The 19,473-nt window shown below is 39.8% G+C and overlaps 1 long non-coding RNA gene across 2 annotated transcripts in view; it reads right to left on the bottom strand.

The window, feature by feature from the left end:
- LOC128135279 (uncharacterized) overlaps positions 1-19,084 on the bottom strand; it is a 37,922-nt gene extending 18,838 nt beyond the window's left edge. Inside the window, exon 1 of one of the 2 annotated variants that reach the window (XR_008233038.1) lies at positions 18,842-19,084. This is a non-coding gene — a long non-coding RNA (uncharacterized LOC128135279). Of the gene's footprint in view, positions 1-18,467; positions 18,496-18,841 lie in introns of those variants that run through there. The other variant, XR_008233039.1, reaches the window with a different exon arrangement.
- Between the last annotated feature and the right edge of the window lie 389 nt (positions 19,085-19,473).

Below are 19,473 nucleotides of genomic sequence, written 5' to 3'. Positions count from 1 at the left end.
TACTGCCACTTGTAAAGTTCCCTAGAAAGTCTTCATGAAAAAGGGGGGAAGGGTATCAAGATTTGATATTCCTAAAGTTAAAAATAAAACAAAGATAAAAGTAAGAAAGCTCAGTGGCTGTTGTTTCTTTATAAATCACAAAGGCACTGTAAAGGACAGAGGAAAAAGGAGTAGATTTTACCCTTTCCCAGTCTTTTATAAAGGTCAGATTCAGGGGATTGCTGCACTGCCACCGAACCCCCGAAAAAGAATATTCTGAGAATAGAAAAAAGAAGGATGGCATGCCTGGAAAGGCGAGATGTCTGCGTGAGAAAGGCATTTTGGAAAAGAGCCTGTCGCCCACAAAGTACTGCAGAATAAAGTAATCGGAGCTGAGCCTGAGGCAAGGCACGGCTCCTGCAAATAGGCAGGAGGGGAGGCCTATGGCGTGCCCCCGAATGTCGTGTCCGCTTTGTTGGTGCCCACACGTGGGGCAGGCAGGATGCCACGGGCAGGATACTCACCTTTTCACAAGCTCGCGGATGAGCTTGTGGTCTCGGCCAGAGCACCGTCACAATTTGCTACCGCTCGGCATCAGCCACTTCCCTTGGATCAACGGCGGAAAAGTGCAAAAATGGTACTTTTACAGAAAGGGAACTGCTGGGATGGAAGAAAAGTGTCTATGTGTGTGGATTTATGACCCTGGAGACTGCAAACCTGCTGGACCACAGCATTGCAAATGGAAGAAGAGGACAGTAGGTCATGCTTAATACTTTTGCAGAGATAGCTCACTTTCCAACCACTCTGAGCCCTACCTCCCATGCTGCTGTCTGCCACAATGCCCTTTTATTCTGGTTTCTAGCTAAGGATGAGGATTTTGAAATCTAATGCCATGTCTGTCCAAAAGGTGAACCATGCTATTTTTAACTCCCCAGCACCTGCAAAGGCACAGAATGCAACTGTCCTGGAGGGCGAGCAATTTGGTCAGCCCAGCTGCCTGCAGTAGCTAACGGAGTCCTGTTTTATCCTCACTGTTATGCACTTACACAAAAATCTTATGTCTTCCTCTGTGAATGCAGAAAAATCTCTGTAGGGAAAACCAAAACACCAAGATCAAAAACTTGGCCCCATTGAAAGTAAAGGGACCAGGCTGTGTCCCGATTCTCGCCTTAAATATCGAGGGAGGTCTTTATAGGGGTCTGCATATCGCTGATAGGCTGACATTTAAATCCTGCTCAAGATGAAGGACTGACAAATCCAGCAAAAGGTATATTTTGTTTTGTTCTGGAGTAAACAAATATGAAATATGTATGCATTATGTCGTGCAGTGAAGTAATAATTATAGTAATAAAAACCATGGTCAAGTTTAGGTTCAGGTGCATCTTTATGAGACCACAGTGCCACAGTTAGATTCTGACTGCTGAGAATCTCTGATCAAAAGTGGGTCATCCTCAGCATCAGTGTAGGAAAAAATCTGAGTTTTACAAAGACAGACGGAAAAGTAGGAGGTTATTATAGCAGCCTCATGGGAGTAGAAGGGTGCCTGTGAGTGATACAATGATATTCAGTCTGCAAGCTCTGTAGATCCTCAACGTGAAAGCATTGCAAGGGAGAACACTGTTAGTTGGAACCTACACTTAATCTGGTTATATTAACCCTTAGTAGTTGGATAGCCCTGGAGTCCTAAACTCCAACAAACCAAAATAAAGATAAATGAAATAAAATGAAAACAATCAGCTGGAGAAAAGTTACATAGTAGTGAAAAACTGGCAAAAAATAGGTCAAATTTTAAGCCTAACAACCACAGTTATGTACCTTTAAACTTCACACCTGCATGAAAATCAACTTTTCTGAAAACAGGAATCAGAGGAATAGTCCGACCCAGTTGCAGCACATCACCTAATGAGTTGCCAATTACAGGAGAGTATTTTGCAGTAGCATGGCAATTATGTGTTAACTCCATTGGAAACTAGGATGGCTTTGCAGAAAGCTTGAGCTGCTGCTGTGGCATTATAACTTTATAACATGGTCAGTCAATAACTTACCTCCAATGGACCTCAGAATGGCAGTTGTAACTGTCTCCAGTTTTGCTACTTCAGTGTCTTCATTATTCACACAGTTCCTTCCCTAGCACTATCTTATGATTGCTGATGGAAACCAAATGGGTCTGATACTCTTTGTCTGAGTATATCTAGCAATTCTGTCCTTAATTAAACACAGTGGTTCTTCACAATGGAAGGCGGCGAAAAGTGAGAAGAATTCTCTGAAGTCTAAATTGTTTCTTTCCACTCATACAAAAGGAAACAAGAACTTTTTTTCTTGTTGCTGAAAAACCGTGCATCTGGTTTTTTTTAAAGAATCTGCTTCTGGTACAACAATCACATGTTACATTAAATAGCCCACAACTCACTACAAGACAAATCTTAATCTCAGTAACAGCAGACTAACCTTGAAATTTCAACCAAATTTTTTAGTTAAGGTATTCCAAAGACAAATAATATGTCTTTTTTAAGTCTCACAGTAGGAAATGTTATGTGCAGAAGCAAATGAAATGTTAAGAAAGGGCACCTGGGCATTTCTAACCATGAAACTAAGGCAAGAAGAGTCCTCTGTGACTGCCTTGGTTAGTCAAAAAAGGTTTAATTCCTTTCCCAGATGAAATCATGATTATCTCTATGAAGTGCCTAGCTTCTGTGAAAGATATCTACTTTACCAGGGTAAGAAGAGACTGGTGACCGAGCAGCAGTCAGGGAAAGCCAGAACTAGAAACCCAAGCAGAGCAATAGCTAGAAGCAGTTGTGAGAGAACCTCTGAAACCCACAGCTAATTTGGGAGAGGATAAAGGATGCATGTAATGGAAGATGTGGGAGGGAAGGAGGGACTGTAGCGGTCTTCATACCTTCTAGCAACATGGGGTTGAGGCAGAAAGAATCAGCTTGATGGAAGACGGCTGAGGTGGAAATAGCGTCCAAGCTGTTCACTTGATGCAGTCGGGTGTTGGCTGGGTAATCGCAGCACTGTTAGGCTGCAGCATGGACTAGGGTCCTGAGGCACTCGTTTTAAGGGTTCCTCAAAGTCATGGAGCCTCCAGTTCTGTACCTATTTTTAAGTACTTGAAAAATGAGTGAAAGTTAGGAGAGCAGTTCTTCAAAACTCCATCTAGAAGAGAAACACAATTCCTAAGAGTAAATCCTGTACTAGATAGCTTGACCTGCTTTCAAGGGAAATTAAGATCTCTGCTGTTGGTCACAGGGGAAGTTGAGGGAAACTCAGTGTCAGCACATCTCTGATATGCATGGACAACAGGTCTTAGCCTTTGTAGAGAAACTTTAGTGGGATCGCAAGTTTCTAAGAAGAAAATGTTCATGAAAGCAAATCTTAGAAGAAGGAGGTGTTTCTGCAAGTAGTTTATGGAATCAAAGTGGTGACACTTTGGTGAATCTAAGGGAAGATACTACATGGGAAGGGAATGAGCAAGGCAAGCGGAGCAAAACAGTTCTTGGTCCATGATTCCAGAAGGGTAGAAACCAATGTCAGCAAGATAAGGAGGACTAGGATTCAGGCACTCCAGGTAGCTTCTTATCTTACTATAACGCTGACAGTCAAATCATGAGGACAGAGGGACAGAAGAAGAAGTTGATGTAACAAAAGAAAACGTCTGGTAAAGGAACTAACTCCACTTGTTCATCCACTTTCAAGTTGAGGCTTTTAGTTTTTTGCTGGTTTGCTACCATTCAGATTATAACACATACAGAAAGAGCAGGCTTAAATAGATTATTTGACTGATATTTTTCAATTTCTCTGCCAACTAACTTGCTATGGCAGATAATGGTCTGCCTGAAAAACTGCTTTTTCAGGCCTCTGACAGGAGCCACAGTGAAATTGAGAGAGGTCAAAAGAAGTCAGCTGCCATTTTCACTCCCATTTTTTATGGAAATGGGCAACAGATTGGTGAAGACATTGCGAAGGCTCTAAGGCAATCACTCTTTCAATTTGTCCAATATTAGTTTCAATAAGAACCGAGAACAGAAACAATTGCCAGCAGCCCCTAGTTGATTTGTTAAGACTCACTCTTGTCCACTTCAAATCACCTTTGACATTTACGAGCTCAACTTTGCAAACATCATTTGAGTATTATTATTTTACCTGATGCCTCTATTATGCCAGTGCCTAGGCTACCATAATGCTAAAAGGGATGCATAGGCATCAAGAACACCATTGTTTCTTACGTCTCCACTTCGTGGAAAACAAGGAAGCTTTTGTTATTGTATACAGACCCAATACTTCCAGCATTACACATGCAAGGTATAGTTTTTTTGCAAAGATTTATGTGTATATAACCAAAGTGAATTTGAAAAAAGGGAGATCTAGTTTGGCAGACATTTACAATAAGACTAGCATATTGGTAGCAAATTAGCTTTCCCCTGCACCTGCATTCACCTATGTAGAAACCATCTTTGTAGAGCTCATAATGCATAATAAACAAAGAAATGCTAATAGAGCACATTTAAATCACTTTAGGCTTGTACTCTTTGCAGCATGCAACAGGTTGCATGCAATTCTCCTCTGCAGAGTCACAGGAGGAAGAAGAAAAATAAAACCGTGCTGAACAAGATAACAACGGTATTGACAAATATTCCTAGGACACAAATGCACAGTGCAATTTACTCAGTATGATTCCAGTGCATGCAATTTAGGGGTCGGAAGAAAATGTCTATCTGGGTCAAATAGTTTGAGAGAGAATGACCAAGAAAGAGAGAGAGAAAATTATATCAGTGTGGGATGGGTGGTGTTCAGTAACTAGTGCAGATTCTTACAGAAAAGATGCCACTTTGCCTGAAGCCAAAATTGTATAGCACGTGCATTCTGCCTACCGTCTCCTGTAAGGCTGAAACTCAGAGACTGTCAATGAAAATGGAAAATCATTTGAACACAAATGAAAGAAGAGTGGAGTGGGCAATGCTGAGGACCACGTTTAAGGACAACTGAACTGCCATGTGGGTTTGGTAACGTACATTATGTCTGCAATGGATTCTGCGATGGGATACAAAGACAGCCAGGGTGACTTTAGCCATGTGGGACCCCAGGCAGATTGTGGTACAGGCTGTCCTAAATATAATTTAAAGAGAAGAAATAAGTGCAAGGAAGGAAAGTTAGTATTTTCCTGAGGGTTTGCACACCACTGTGGGAGAATAATAATCTTTTGGGGAATGGTCCTTTCTGAGGGGAAACTTGACGATGATGGAGTTAGGCTGGACTGAGCAAAATTTCTATAGCATGTATAAGGAAATTCAGTCTGCAGCTCTTTTTTATTAAATCTTAGGTGCCTCACAAGTACCTAGTAACAATAAGCTTCAGGCATTCTGGAAATGCATACTTGGAATTATTTTAACACAGGTTCTTTTCTATGTGTTTAAAGAAATATTTAAAAGTTTCTTAAAATACTGCAGTGTAAAGAGTAAATAAATATGAAATGTGCAGAACTAACAGTAAAAAAAGAGGTGAAGACATTTTCCCTCTTCTTGATTTGGGTGCAGAATAACACATGCTTTAAAGAATAAACCACCAAATATTCTGTATATGTAAGCCTTCTCTCATTGGTTGCAAGTAAGCTACAAAAATTCCTGTTGACTGCACTGTGGAAGGATCATTGCCACTAACACCTTGATATTTGCTCCCACTTTCCATTTACTTTTCACTTGTGACTTTAAAATACAAGTGACAATGAAGCATTGTCTCTATGGTATATAAATGGGAGCTTATTTCCTGCATTTACTCTGGTTTTCTTAGGGGAAAGGGGATTTACAGTTAATAACAAATCCCGTTCCACATTTGGATTATTCTTGTGTACAGTAAAAACTCCTTGAATTTCAAATAATGCCAATTTCCATCTGTTCAGCTGGAGAGGCGGTGGGGACTCTGGTGCGTGCTTTTTATCTCAGAACCGTAAGTGCTGTGGTAAAGGGCCATAAATAATCCCACGTGTCACCAAGGCCAGTGATAAGCAAACGCTTGCGGAAAGGCCCTTGCTCCCTAATCTCCTCGGACCTGTCACACTGCGCGGAGACAGCCTCCGCAGCAGGTGAGTCGCAATGACCAGCTCAAGGCACAGCGGGTGCTGCCGTCCTGGTCTTTGCTCCCTTGGCATTTCTGGGCAGAAGTAGCGTGGAAATGTCCACCACCCTCGACTGCTACCAGTAGCGGATGGGCATACGGAGAATGATTTAACTGATTACCAAGCCTGTCTTGAACAGTATTTTATCAGCCGGCAGCAACTTGCAAAAGAAGGAGCCGAACAGACAATATTAAACCTACACTGCACCATTACATAACTAATATCTTCATAGGAGGGGAAAGACAAATAGAGAGAAATACAGGCTTTTGTTTTTTTTAAGAACACGTTTCTTATAAAAGCTTCTTTTAATAAAGAAAAATGAACGAGAAGATCATATTGAAACTTCAGCAAGCAAATCTGTTTAAAACTATGACAAACTCAAATAGTAGCAGAGGCAATGTTTAGTTTGTCTGTTATTATATTGCCTCTATTTAATGGTTTTGCCAGGTTTCTTTCTGGGACATCCATTATTAGAGTATACTAATATTCATCTAATCCTGCTACAACTAATTATATAACCCCCTTAACCAGTACCTTACTCTCTGCCAACAGAATTAAACCTAATGAAATATATCAATATTGAAGACTCAAATGATGGCAGTTACTATCCCTACAAAATAATTATAACCAGTAAAGATCACACGCATAACGTTACGGTGGCAACATCTAGAGAGTGGGAACAGCACGGCAGTGATATTCAAACAGGAACCCAGCACCCCCTCAACCCTGGAACTGCTAATAACTTCAGCTGGAACAATTGACAGAGGGGAAATGAATCATTCCCTTTGACAAGAACAAAACTATATTAAAATGTAATAGTTTATTAAACAACTGACTTCAGAAGTTAAACTACTAAATTGCATCTCCATGGGTTTAAGAAGTACTGTCTGATCACAATAATGGATTGCCTACAAACTTTTATCTTAGCCATCGCCTCCAGAGTTGCTGTATTTAATTATTTAAACATTGTATTAATGAAACATGTTATACTGGTAAGAAAACTACTTTTATCACAACACATGAAAGACAAAAAATATAATATGTGGTTTACACTGCACAACTGCATTTGCATCCCCCTTGCAAATAGCAAAAAACGTCCTCTCCCTGATCTCCTCTTTCCAGTTGCTCTGCCTGCAAAGATTTGCAGAACTGATTTAATGGCTGCCATTGTTCTTGATTCTGACGTGATTTTTTAAAAAAAAAGAATAGAAACCATTTAAAACATTTTGGTGCACCTGTTGTGCTGCATTATGACCCACTGTGATTTCAATTTATGTCACATGAGAACAGGCCACTGGAGCACCAGATTGCATCATGTGCAAAAACCCTAGCAGTGCTGGAAATTGATGTCACATCACATTTTCTAATGCATATCTATGCATATAATGCATAGAAACAAGAGGGCTAAGTAAAGATCAAAAAAACAAGGAAAAAGAAAATACGCATGGCCTGAATGAGGTTAGGCAGAACCATTCTGATTTGTACACGTGTCCTTTAGAGGCTGGAAACCTCTGCTGCACAATGAAGACCTCTGTCACTTGAGATATTGAGAACCTAGTAGCAATAGCAGATTGTCATCTTTTCTGGTGGATCAGCCACATGGGGGAAGTAAGACATGTTTTTAGGTGGGTTTCAGGTGTTTGCTGACATTAGAGGAACACTGTAAATTAAGAAAACTTGAAAAAATTCCATGTTCTGGTTAGGGGCAGGGTCTACAGATGAATGCTCCTGTCTCATCTCTGCTCAGCGAAACAGTCTTTTCTGTCACTTGAAGACCCTCCCTCAGGTTCTTTTCTGGTCCTATCTTCTCCAGCTGCCATCCTGCCTTTCTCCTTGACCAACTGTCCCAAGAGGGATAAAAGAATTTGGCAAAGTGCTCTGGAGCACACGAAAGACCAAAACTTAGGTACTTAAATGGAAAATGCAGAAATGAACAAAATATTAATCATATGAGCTTACAGTTAAGCACCTTTGAGAGCCCTCAAGAAGAGAGACTTGGCTTGGAAACCTGCACTATGAACACACTCATTGAATAATCATGTTTTGTGGAAGGAGATTTCAAATACACTGCAGAGTCCTGTTCAGAAGAATCCAGCAATGCTTTTTCTCCTCGCAAGGCACAAGACAAAATATGCCTTTGCAAAGCACATTTTGCAGTCCAGCAGCCTCTTCATTGGAAAAATGGCAACAATAATAATTCTCTGCCTTACAATTGTATTGCAAATGCTAATGATGACAAAATTCCACAAGAAATGCTTGGAGAGCATTTAAAATGCTAGAAATGCTAAAAAGCCGTTCCTTAGCTGCCTAAACAGTGTATTAAAAATCTAACTGCTATTACGTAGCAACCCTTTACAGCCAGAAGAGCAGATGCACCCAATAAAACACCCTTTTCTTAGGGAAGAAAGAACAAACACATGATCTGAGTTCTGCTTGGTGCCAGTGATGCTTCCAGTGATGTACTGTGTCCACTTTTTGACGACTGAACTTAAAAACAGATGTGGACAATTTGGAGAGCAGAGGTCAGAAGAGAATGCGAATGATTAGAAAATAAGGTCTATGAATGAAGGGTGAAGGGATTGTGGTTATTCCATCTAAAAGTAAAGAAGACTGAGAGAGAAATGGTAGCAGCTGAGAGATATGTAAGAGAAAGAGAATAATCTGTATGACAAGCCCAATGTGGATAGGACAAGCAGTAATAGCCTTGAATCACAGCAAGAGGGATTTGGGTTAGACATTAAGAAAAAAATTCTAATTGTAAGAAAAGTTAAGCACTGGAGAAGAACACTTACCTCACCTGGGGAGATTGTGGGATCTCCACCGCTGGGAGATTTCAAGAACGAGTCACGCAGATATCTTTCAGGCACGTTCAAGGTCCTGCCATTCACATAGACTAACTGATGAAGAGACCCCTATTTCCTGTGATTCTAAGTTTTACTAATTCTTCCAAACACTGAGGAGAGGTTTGTTTGTGTGAGAGCTACAGGGACTAACCACTTAATGTGTGGAAGCTATTAATGAAAAGCAAGCTTAATGGATCTTCCAAAAATATTCACCTTCATTTCAGTGTGGGAAGCCGATAACCTATTGCTGAAGGAATCCTGTTCTGACAGGAAGAGGACCAGGAAATGAATTCTCCCTGGAAATTTCCTTCTGTGTTGTAGCCAAGCCTGTGGGATGACCTTCCCAGGATTGTTCTCCTTCCACTTACAGGCAGCTGCTGGGAAGTAGCTTTCTGCAGACTGAACAGATGGTAGAAGGGTCGGGATGCTGGTGAACTTGTGTTCCAGGAGGACAGGAAGGAGCACGAATCCTCAGAGGACGTGGTTCTGTTGTACTTTTCTGTACAGAAAAGTGTCCCATCTGAGGCTGGACAAGTAGGTGGTTTTCAGGGGTTGTAAGGACTCTGGATGTCAATAATGTCATGGTAACACTAAGACCATGAAAATGATGGAAAGGTGCTATGGCAGACCAGTTATTGAGAGTCCACACTGAGGTCTACTCTCTGGCCTGAAAGGCAACCAGTGCTTTGAGTTCTTCTGCGGGGTGAAGCAGAGACTACAGGGCTGGAAAAGGGCCAAGAAAAAGGGACTTTGCAGGGAAAGTGTGGCTTATGGAAGACTTAGCCAGGACTTCCACTTAGCTTCAGTGCCCAGCACCTGCCACATGGCATGGCTTGAGTTTTAGTTTCTCTCTTGCAATCAATAAATCTCGGCTAGAGGAACAGTTTCAACTAAGATTTACCTGCTCCTCACAGGAAAATTGCGGTTTGCCTGGGAGATCAGAGAAGTCAGACTACCATGGCTTTGAGTGTATGAATGAGGTCCATCTATGGTGTGACTGGTGGGTCTAGGATCGCTGGATCTACAGTTCATGTAGCGTACAGGCAGCCTGTGCATAGACAGTGGCTGTTTATCTAGGATTTCTGGATGATAGTTCATTGCTCTAATTGAATCATGAATGCCTGGAAATACTGAGCAAATGATTAGTGTCCATGAGTCCTGCTTAGAACAGAAAGAACAGGATATATCAGTCTTCTTAAGGGACTATGGTAGCACTGGATTTGAATTTTTTATATGCATAATGGCTTTCCACAGAGCATGACTATGAAAGACAGCTTTGGGCACTGTGGAAAAAACCTGGGCAAAAAAGTAGGGTAGGATCAGTGAAAACCAACATGTATAAATATATCTAGATGTGAGAGACTGGTGAGGACCCACAGAGGATAAGGAAAGAATGAGCGATTTGATGAAAGAAGCAGTGTAAGGGATGTTCTTGTTGTCACACTTGAAGGTTGAATACAACCAGAGAGTCGGGGGGGTTGTGAAAATAATGGAGGAAAACCACATCCCTACTCAGGGAAGCAAGGTCACTGTTCTTACAGAGATAAGATTGCCCTGCAATGGTGTTGCACACAAAACTGACAGACTTTCCAGGATCTTGACTCGGGAAGGTGCATTTATTGTGATACTAAATTCATGAACCAGACCATGTTAAGAGCATCTTGCTTTCTGATGTGCTTTTGGAAACTCAGAGAGCAAACTGATGTGAGAGCCAGTCCTTCCACATGAAGTACTGACTGTTAGTTTCATGGGCCCCGTGCTGTAACCGCGCCTGTGCTCTTAGCAGAACCACAACAAGGACTTGCCTCCTTCACCTTGCTTCTTTATTGCACCCTTCTTAGACGACCTCAAATGAAGATGAGAAGGACTCACAGGCAGAAGGAGAAGGATGAGGAGAAGATTTCTATTTTGAACAGAAAGGCAGGATCAATACAGAGAAGAAGTGAAATTCAGATGGGTGTTCGTATTTTTTACACCTCTGGTTCAAGTGGATCCTCAAATACTCCTGGTCCTGTAGAACTGCAGCCTTTGGGCAGTGGCTGGCTCAAATGCAGTATAACCTTTGGTACAACCCTGTTGGAAAAACTGCACAAAGTTCTGGCCCCTTGATCATATGAGAAACTGGAGCAAAAAGTTTCCCTTCACCAACTTTCATTTTTTACCCACGTAATCAATTCTGTGTCCCAAGGACTTTGGTCTCTGCTTTGTCTTGGGACCCTTCTCATGACTGTTTCTTTCATTTCCTTCTGTTCTCCTAGTTCGCTTCCTCCTTCACTGAAGCAAAACCCAGTCACTTTTAAGCAACCTACAGCCCCTACTTTTCCCACTAGAAAACCCCACACTGCATTCATCACGGGCTGTGGTTACCCATTTGGGGACAGGGTTGACTTGAATACCTTTAAGCATAACAAATTGGGTAGGCAGCATTTTGCACGACTGGGGTCCTGTTTGTCAGTGCACCACAACGCTGCTGCTTACTTGAGCCACAACTGCAAAAGAACTAGGAATCACCCAGCAATGAGGATTTGAGGCCAGATTATCGACAGTTGCCTATAGAGCATTTTGTTCTTTGTGTTCCAGCTTTGGGTACCCACTGATGGCCAGTCCTTCATTTTGGAGAGGGGAGGCGTGATATTACACTTCTGCTTTATCCAACTTGTCCTCCAAGTGGTAAATATGTGTGTGTGGGTATGCACATATGCAAAGAAAACTTAAAATAATTTAAGAAGGAATTACAAAATCCAAGATGCTATAATCTTACTTACTAAAGAAAAAAAAGAAACTAAAAAACCCCTCCTACATATGAGCAGCTAAACACTACTGCACTTCAAAATACACCTGGGGAAAAAGAAAATATTGCTGGACTTAAATACACTAACAAACTTACACTGCCATAAAACAATGAATGTGAGGACTTCAGCCAGATCAGCTATTCATGATGTTCTCCTGTTTTGCCAACATATTATGATAAGAGAAAACATCTGTAAATCCTGATGTAACAATGTACTCTGGGTTATATTCCATTCCAAAAACCTTCAATAAACAATATATTAAACGTATAGCATACAACATGTCTGAGTGTTAGGAAATGGGGTACAGTTTTGCTATGGAAGCTGAGGAAGCATTCATCCTCCTCCTGTCCTACCTTTGTCCTGACCCCTCCAGATCCCCCACGTCTCAGAGGTCCCCACAGCATTCTCTACTTTTCAGTTATCTTTAATCAACCAATTCTGACAGCATGTTTTAACATGAAGACAAAACACATCAGCCAAATTAGAATGGTGTTAAAATCAGGTGGAATTAGATGGAGTCTATGGTTTAAAACACAGACTTCTCTTTGTGCTAGCAAGCAATATTTATGGCCAAGAAAGCTTTAAAATCCTTTTCTCAAGATAGTTCATCTACATTCGCTGCCTGGACATCTGGTTTTGGATTAGGGTGGGGCGAGAGTTGGTGTGGGTAAATTGTGAAGTGAAATATTGATCCTCATCAAAATTATCTGACAGAGGCAGCTTAAGAGTATTGCATCGATGCTATAAAAAGAGGGGTTGACAATATATAGTATTTAGCAGCATTAGGGTAAGGTAGGGATATTGCACTGGGAGAACACTATTTCTTAATGAAGACTTACTATTGCCTTTGAAACTGGAAGGTAAATTGATGCATTTATCTCACAGCATTCAAATATCGGATACAAATACATCTTAAAAAAATCACCATAATGTCATTCTTCCTATACTTTCTGAGGAGTCCTGTCCCCTGAATTGTCTATAAACTGCCCTCTTAACCCTTTAACATAAATGTTCCCCCAAAATTCTCAATGGTAATATGTAGAGAAAAGTACTTATTAAAATAACATGGCAGGCCTGGCTGGAACTGACAAAACCCAAGAAATTCATGGCTAAGATTGAAACTCCGTCTTTGCGACACCCCATTGTGCTTTGTTGCATTTTAATAAGTGTTCATCTGACCCTCTGCCAGTTAATTACGGGGATCTTCAGAATTTTGTTCTGGCCCCCTTGCTCTTCCGTACTGATGTGCTTCTTTCACTTCTATTTTTAGGGACCTTAAGGTGAGTTATCATTGTTAACCTGCTAACACCCAGATCTATTTTGCTCTTTTAGCTGATCCTGCTAAGGCAGCTTTTAGTCTTTTCATCTTACCTCCCTAAAGTGCAAATTGGGATCTTAAATGAATCTCTCAAAAAAAAAAAAAGAGAGGGAGAAGAATCACAAAAATTAGATCCTCTTCTCCCTTCTCCCCACCAACCTACTAAAAAGTAGCTCCAAGTTTTCAGTTCCATTAGATGAAAATCTGTTTATCATTTACAGCATGACCAACAGAATTGAAGTGCTGGTAGATCTTATTTAGCCATTTCCTTTTTTTTTTCTTTTTTCTCTTTTTTTTCTTACTCTTTTACAGTTACCTACTTTGATTTACTTTGGATTTCCCATGTGAAAATAAGAAGAGATTGAGAGGTTACCATAAATCTTCCCACAGCACAACCTCTCTTGTTCCCATTTTAAGGTGTAGGAATCTCCTTTTATTACCTCCACAGCAAAAAGCAATACATGTATCTAGGATAATTTTAATTCAGAGGGGAGAGAGAGAACAAAACAAAACAAACACAAAAAAAACTATGGAAGAAAATGTTTCCTAGTGCCTCCTGTGGCTGTTTTCTGCATCAAGATTTTGTAGGTTACTCCTGAAAGAAACAAGGATTGGAGAATGAATGGTTTTCCTCTGAAATGTTGCCTGTCACCCATGAGGAGATATTGCTCTGCTTGGTAAAGTAAAGGAATCTCAGGAGGGGGCAGAAGTAAAGCTAGACATCATTAAAGAACAACAAAAAATTGTAATTATTTAGAGGTTCCTGGATACAATGACAATAGAGACAGTTTTTCAAAACACTGTAGACAAACATTGATATAGTTATACTTGTCTGAAACAGTCCTCTGAATCTTCTGAGATTTGTCCATCGCTAGAAAAATTTAATGAATACTATTTTACTAGTGGAATTTTCCCATTGAATGCAAATGATTCCAAAAGTTTATTTTCAGAATGTTTCATGCTTGCCTTTGTCAGACAGCTGGTTGAGGGAAAGGGTTTCAAAAATAAAGAAAATTATATGTAATGAATAACCAATTGCAGTAGATGCTAGGAGACTTAATGTGTTTTTATTGTGAGGACATAATGCTGCTATAACCTAACCTTCTCCACCCCCATAGGGTAAGGAACACTTAATGAAGGAGAGGATGCTTTTATTAATCTGCAGTCCTTTTCTGTGCTATATAATATTCATTAGATATTCATTAGTAATTTCTTCCATCCACCCCATATTTTGTAGACAAAAATCTTTTTCAACCTTTGAGAAGACCGATAAATAGTTAACTAATAAACATTGTCTATTTTTTCAATATAATCAATAAAATCTTAACACATTTATATGCCCTGATACATGGGAGGTCAACATGCATTTTGTTTTGAGAAAATCTTTCAAGACTCGGATTACCAAGACTCCAAACTTCTGTTCTTTGAACATCTCCCTGACTGTACTTCTTAGAAGCAGTCTCCCCGGGTGTAGCTTTGTTCTGATAAAGTCATCCCAATGGTGGATTTTCCACTGGTGTGTATATGTTACAACTAACATGATTTTCTGGTCACTTTTTTTTTTTTTTTTTTTACAGGTTCCAAACTTCCTTCTCCTCTCCCCACTCAGAAAATATTAGATTTCCAAGTAGGTGCTGGGCTAAGCTCTTTGGTTCTCCTCTCTACTCCTAAACAAAGTTAATGCCTGCTTGTTAGCTCTGCTTCTTTAGCTTTGGTCCAAAGCTGGTTTTCTGTTTACACTTAGACATTTGATCAGCTACTTAGATTGTTTTATTAGATTTTCATTTAAACCAAGAATTGTAGGAAGAATACCTCCTTGTAGTGGAGAATACCTCCTTAAAGCTGAGAAAGCCCCTGCTTTATTTTAGTGGGCAAGAAAGGCAACATTCTGAAAGCCTGAAACATTATCAATTGAAGGGTTAAGTGATGGCATGCATTTTTATAGCATACTGTTGCTCCAGTGAACTTGAACACTAAGACTATGATTAACTTTACCTTTTCTATTTTAAATAAAAACCTAACCTTGATTTTTGCTTTTTTATTTTTAAGGAGATTGGGTAAAAATATCCCAAACTAAAGTAATTCTACTCCTCACCCCTTTCGGACTGTGAACACAATGGGCTCCTATGCTCATACTTGCTGACAGGATATTACTGCTTTCTTTGATATATAATTTTATAGTATCTGCTCCTAGTCAATTGCCCTTTGATATGTAATTTTATAGTATCTCCTACCAGTTTCTCGGACCTTTTTTATTGGTCTTGGTCAAATCAGGTGTATAAAGTAAGAACATCAGCATAAGGAGTTTGAGTTGAATGAGAATGAGTTGTCCATTAATTCTGCTGGTAGGTCCAGTATTATGAAAGATTTCTGCCACCTTTTTCCAAAGTTTTGTTGATTAGTCTGTCCTGGCTTGCCCAAGGGGCTACTGCCAAATCTTTCGGCCCTGATCCTGCAGTCAAATCTTCATGTCTGGGATCCTATTGACCTCAGCAAGTTTTTAGGCAGATACTAATGTCAGACAGCCATGAATTTGTTCAGGGAGAATTTCCTAAGACAATCAGTTGTGGAGTTGCTGAGAATTTCTGATGGGCCGAAGATCAGCAAATGCACGGATCATGCAGGTTCTCGTCTTCTATATGGTCCCAGTAACAGTATCTGCCCATGTATCATCAGTGGGACCCAGGGACCCTGGTGACATGGTGTCCTATGTATATCTCTCTATATATATACATACGTACCTGTACATACACACTTATACATGCATACATATATCTACTAGCATCATGTAGCTAATTTACATACAAATATGCATAAATATATAATTACAAGTAGGCTCTTGTCTCCTGAGTGCATTCATCCAGTTTCCGATTTGCCATATATTCTGTGTTTGAGATGATCTGTTTTCTCCATAGGATTCTGGGCATGGATATGACTTATTTCGGTCATGTCACCTCATTCAGGTAAAGCACAAAAAGTGAGAGAAAAGTCAGAGAACTGGGAATTACGATATCCTTTGCATTAAAAAATAAATGCATAGGTAAATATGTTACATGCCCAAGTATCTTGGTTTTTTTTCCAATTATAGTGTGCTAGAGGTAGCTGATTTGGGATTTTGGATCTGATTCCTTTCTTAAGCACACAAATATAAATAAGGAGGAACACTGCTAAGTCCACTGAGGGCAGCCTTATAAGACTACCTAAGAAAGAGGTCTTTGTTTCTGGACTTCAGGCTAATATTTTTAGTTTTCTTTCTGTGGGAGTGATAAATGCAAAACTAACTTCCAAACCCCACTCACTTCTCTTACTGATCCAGAATATGACCACAAGATATGGCTCTAATAAACCAACCTAAAAAAGGAACTCTGATCTCCTAAGAACATCAGAATAAAGTTTGCATTAATTCCTGGTTAAATACAACAGTTATGTAATTAATAAAAAAAGTATCCAGAACAGTAAGCGCATTCTGGAGCTAAGATTATTTTCCTTTACCGCAATGAACATCACCCTTTTAAAAAATACTTCATCTCTGGAAATAAAGAAACAATACTTCTATTAATTTCCTTGAGTATTTTAGATAAAAATGTTGTCTATTTCCAAGTGATCCATGTGTACCTCCGTATTTAATTTTTTTTTTAATTGCAGCTATTGACATAATATAAAATACACTTTGTGCGACAAAAAGCCTGCCAGGACTGTGAGTTCTGACATAAAGGACCTAGGATACACTGTTGCACAATACCTAGAGTTTAGTTTCTCTTAAAACTTGTATTTAACTGTTAAAATGAAATGATGGTAAATGTAAAGTTGGAACCCATTTTTATAAACACTGATTAAAATGCAGAGTTGGTAACTTGGAAAACGTCCCAATGATACCTGAGGGGTGAAGCAGGAGGATTAGAGATACTGAGGAAAAAACACACAGAACTGATCATTTTCCCACTGTATCAATTTAAAAAGCTGTAGTTCTTGTTTCTTATAAATATAGTCTCTTTGTAGTTTCCTTACAGCCTCAAATTTGTTGAGGAAAATGTGACATCACTACAGATAGCTTCTTTAAAGTCTTCTCAAGCTGCATTCCACTTTGTAAACATCTCTGAATAACAAAACATGCAGGGCTAGATCCTGCCCTCTGCCATGTGCAGACAATCCTGTCGGAGTTCACCAAGGTTAACGCATGCAGCGGACACTCCAGTTTGGCCTACCCTTCTTTACTGGGAGGCTAGTGAGCCATCTTATTTTTACCTCTCTTTTTCTCCAAACTTTTGTTGGATAAGCCTTCGCCCCCCAACCCACACTTTTTTTTTTTTTTTTTTTTTATTAAGGAAGATGGGAAGAAAGTGAATTTTCAAGTCACAAAACTCTGCCGTATGAAGATCCACATGGTTATGCCAAGGGCCTGCACCCCTGGCCACCTCAGAAAGTCAGAAAGTGAAATATGAATCTGGTTATAAGATGAAAGTTGTGGAGTTGGAGTAACATACAAAAGCCGGGAATAAAACTTGCTAAACTGAACAGAAAGTGTAATAATTGACCATATATGTTCCATAAGACTTTGCTGAACAACCTGCTGTTACCAATATCAACTGCCACAAAGGCATGTTGTATACAATAATAATTTTGTGTTTGTAAATCATCTCGAAGACATAAATTCCCATATCATGTCAGTGCTCGATAGAATATCCTACATATTTTTCTTTTTTTTTGTTAAGGATTGAATTTTTCTTTGGAGTTATAATTATATTCTACCTCACGAAGAAAACAGGACATTGTCCATCTTAAAATACACAGTAATCGAAATTAAAATTTGCCCTTTGTCTGAGGGAAATTTTACGCTAATTTTATTTCACGTGAAAAACTTTTTTCCCTCTCCCCAAATATTCACAGACAAGGGATAGCGCAGCTGTGACAGAGAAATACACTTTTGAGGAGTGAGTTTGCATCGTAAGGACTCTTTTGGGCGCCCTGCTGCCCTGCCCAAAAGCTGCTCCAGAGGTTAAACCAGTGGTCATTTCCCCGAATGCCAACACCTCCTCCGAAAGATGGGGCGGGAGCAGCAGCAGCAGCACAGCAAGTAGCCTGCTGCACAGTCTCTCCTGGAATGCAAACTGGTTTTAAGAAAAATACTAATATTTAGAGAGCGAAATATTTACTGATATTCCCCTAGCCAAACACTGCAGCTGTAACTATAAAGCATGTGAAGACGGTAAAGCAGCCAGACCCCTTCCTAACGGTGTTTTCTATTTTTTTTTTTTTCTCTCCTAACTATAATGGGTGACTGCTTTTCTGCCTAAACAGCTCTAAAGGGCTATGAAAACTGAAGTCCTTCAAAGCTGTTAAATGTTTCCTCAGATTTACAATAAAATTCTGCATTACAAATCTCCTAGTAAAATCTCTGAAGCATTGCAAGCAGTACTTACATAATTTTCCGTTAAGTCAGTATTTGTGTATTCAACACCTAGAAAATAAGGAAAGTGAACGTGGATAGGGAAGGGAAAAAACAAAGGCGGGGGGGGAGAAAAAAGAAAAAAAAAGGGAAAAAAAAAAAAAAAAAGAAAAGCCCTACCCTGAAACAGCCATGCAGCTATTAAACATATGCCAAAGTAAACAATAGTGTGAGGGTCTGCCATAGCTTTGCCCTGCAGGTAGACGGCAGGCGGCACAGAAGGAAAGCAAATGGCAAGGAAAAGAGAAAGACGGTTCGGGATGTGGATGAGATGCCGAGCCCTGAGAGCATGAACGGCCTGATTGTGATCCTCAAGTCACACCATCAGCCATGCAAAACAGGACATACCTTTCTGGCTTGCTGGTTCTGTCGGCTGAAACAAAGCAGTCCCATTCTCAGCGGGAGGCCAAATCAAAATGAAATTTTATTTAGTCTGCACTGTCCCCAGATTGGGTTTCAGAATGACTGCTTTAGGAGATAGCATGGATGTGGCTGATGCATGCTTTGCATATGAAACTGCAATAGGGGGAAAAAAAAAAAAAAATCTACATAATCAAAAAAATCTGTGCCGTGTGTATGGCAAAAACCCCTGGACGTTAGTGAAGCAGCTACAATGGATGTTTTAAAAAATGACCTTTCTGAATAAAATGCGCATTTGTGCTCTGCAATGCTATTTTCAATAAATATATAATAGATCATTTTGCATGTAATTATTCAGAAGCTGCCCTGAGAGACTGAAATATCAAATCATTTTTCTTATTTTTTTTTTAATCACGGAGCAGAATTACAGTTTGGAAACAAATGAAGAGAAAATGTATATCTAAAGAGGATTTCTGTGTCTTGCAGTGGCTGGCAGTGATTGCACCTCAGAATCCCCTTCAATTTAATTTTTTTGTTAAAGTCCCTGTTTCCTAGAGTACCCAAAGAAAGGCCTACTGCAGTAAAGAACATCTGCTTTTTGTACCACTGATCTAATGCAT

This window comes from Harpia harpyja, chromosome 22, assembly GCF_026419915.1.
Source record: "Harpia harpyja isolate bHarHar1 chromosome 22, bHarHar1 primary haplotype, whole genome shotgun sequence".
Lineage (NCBI taxonomy): Eukaryota > Metazoa > Chordata > Aves > Accipitriformes > Accipitridae > Harpia > Harpia harpyja.
This window is presented reverse-complemented; position numbering and strand designations above follow the sequence as displayed.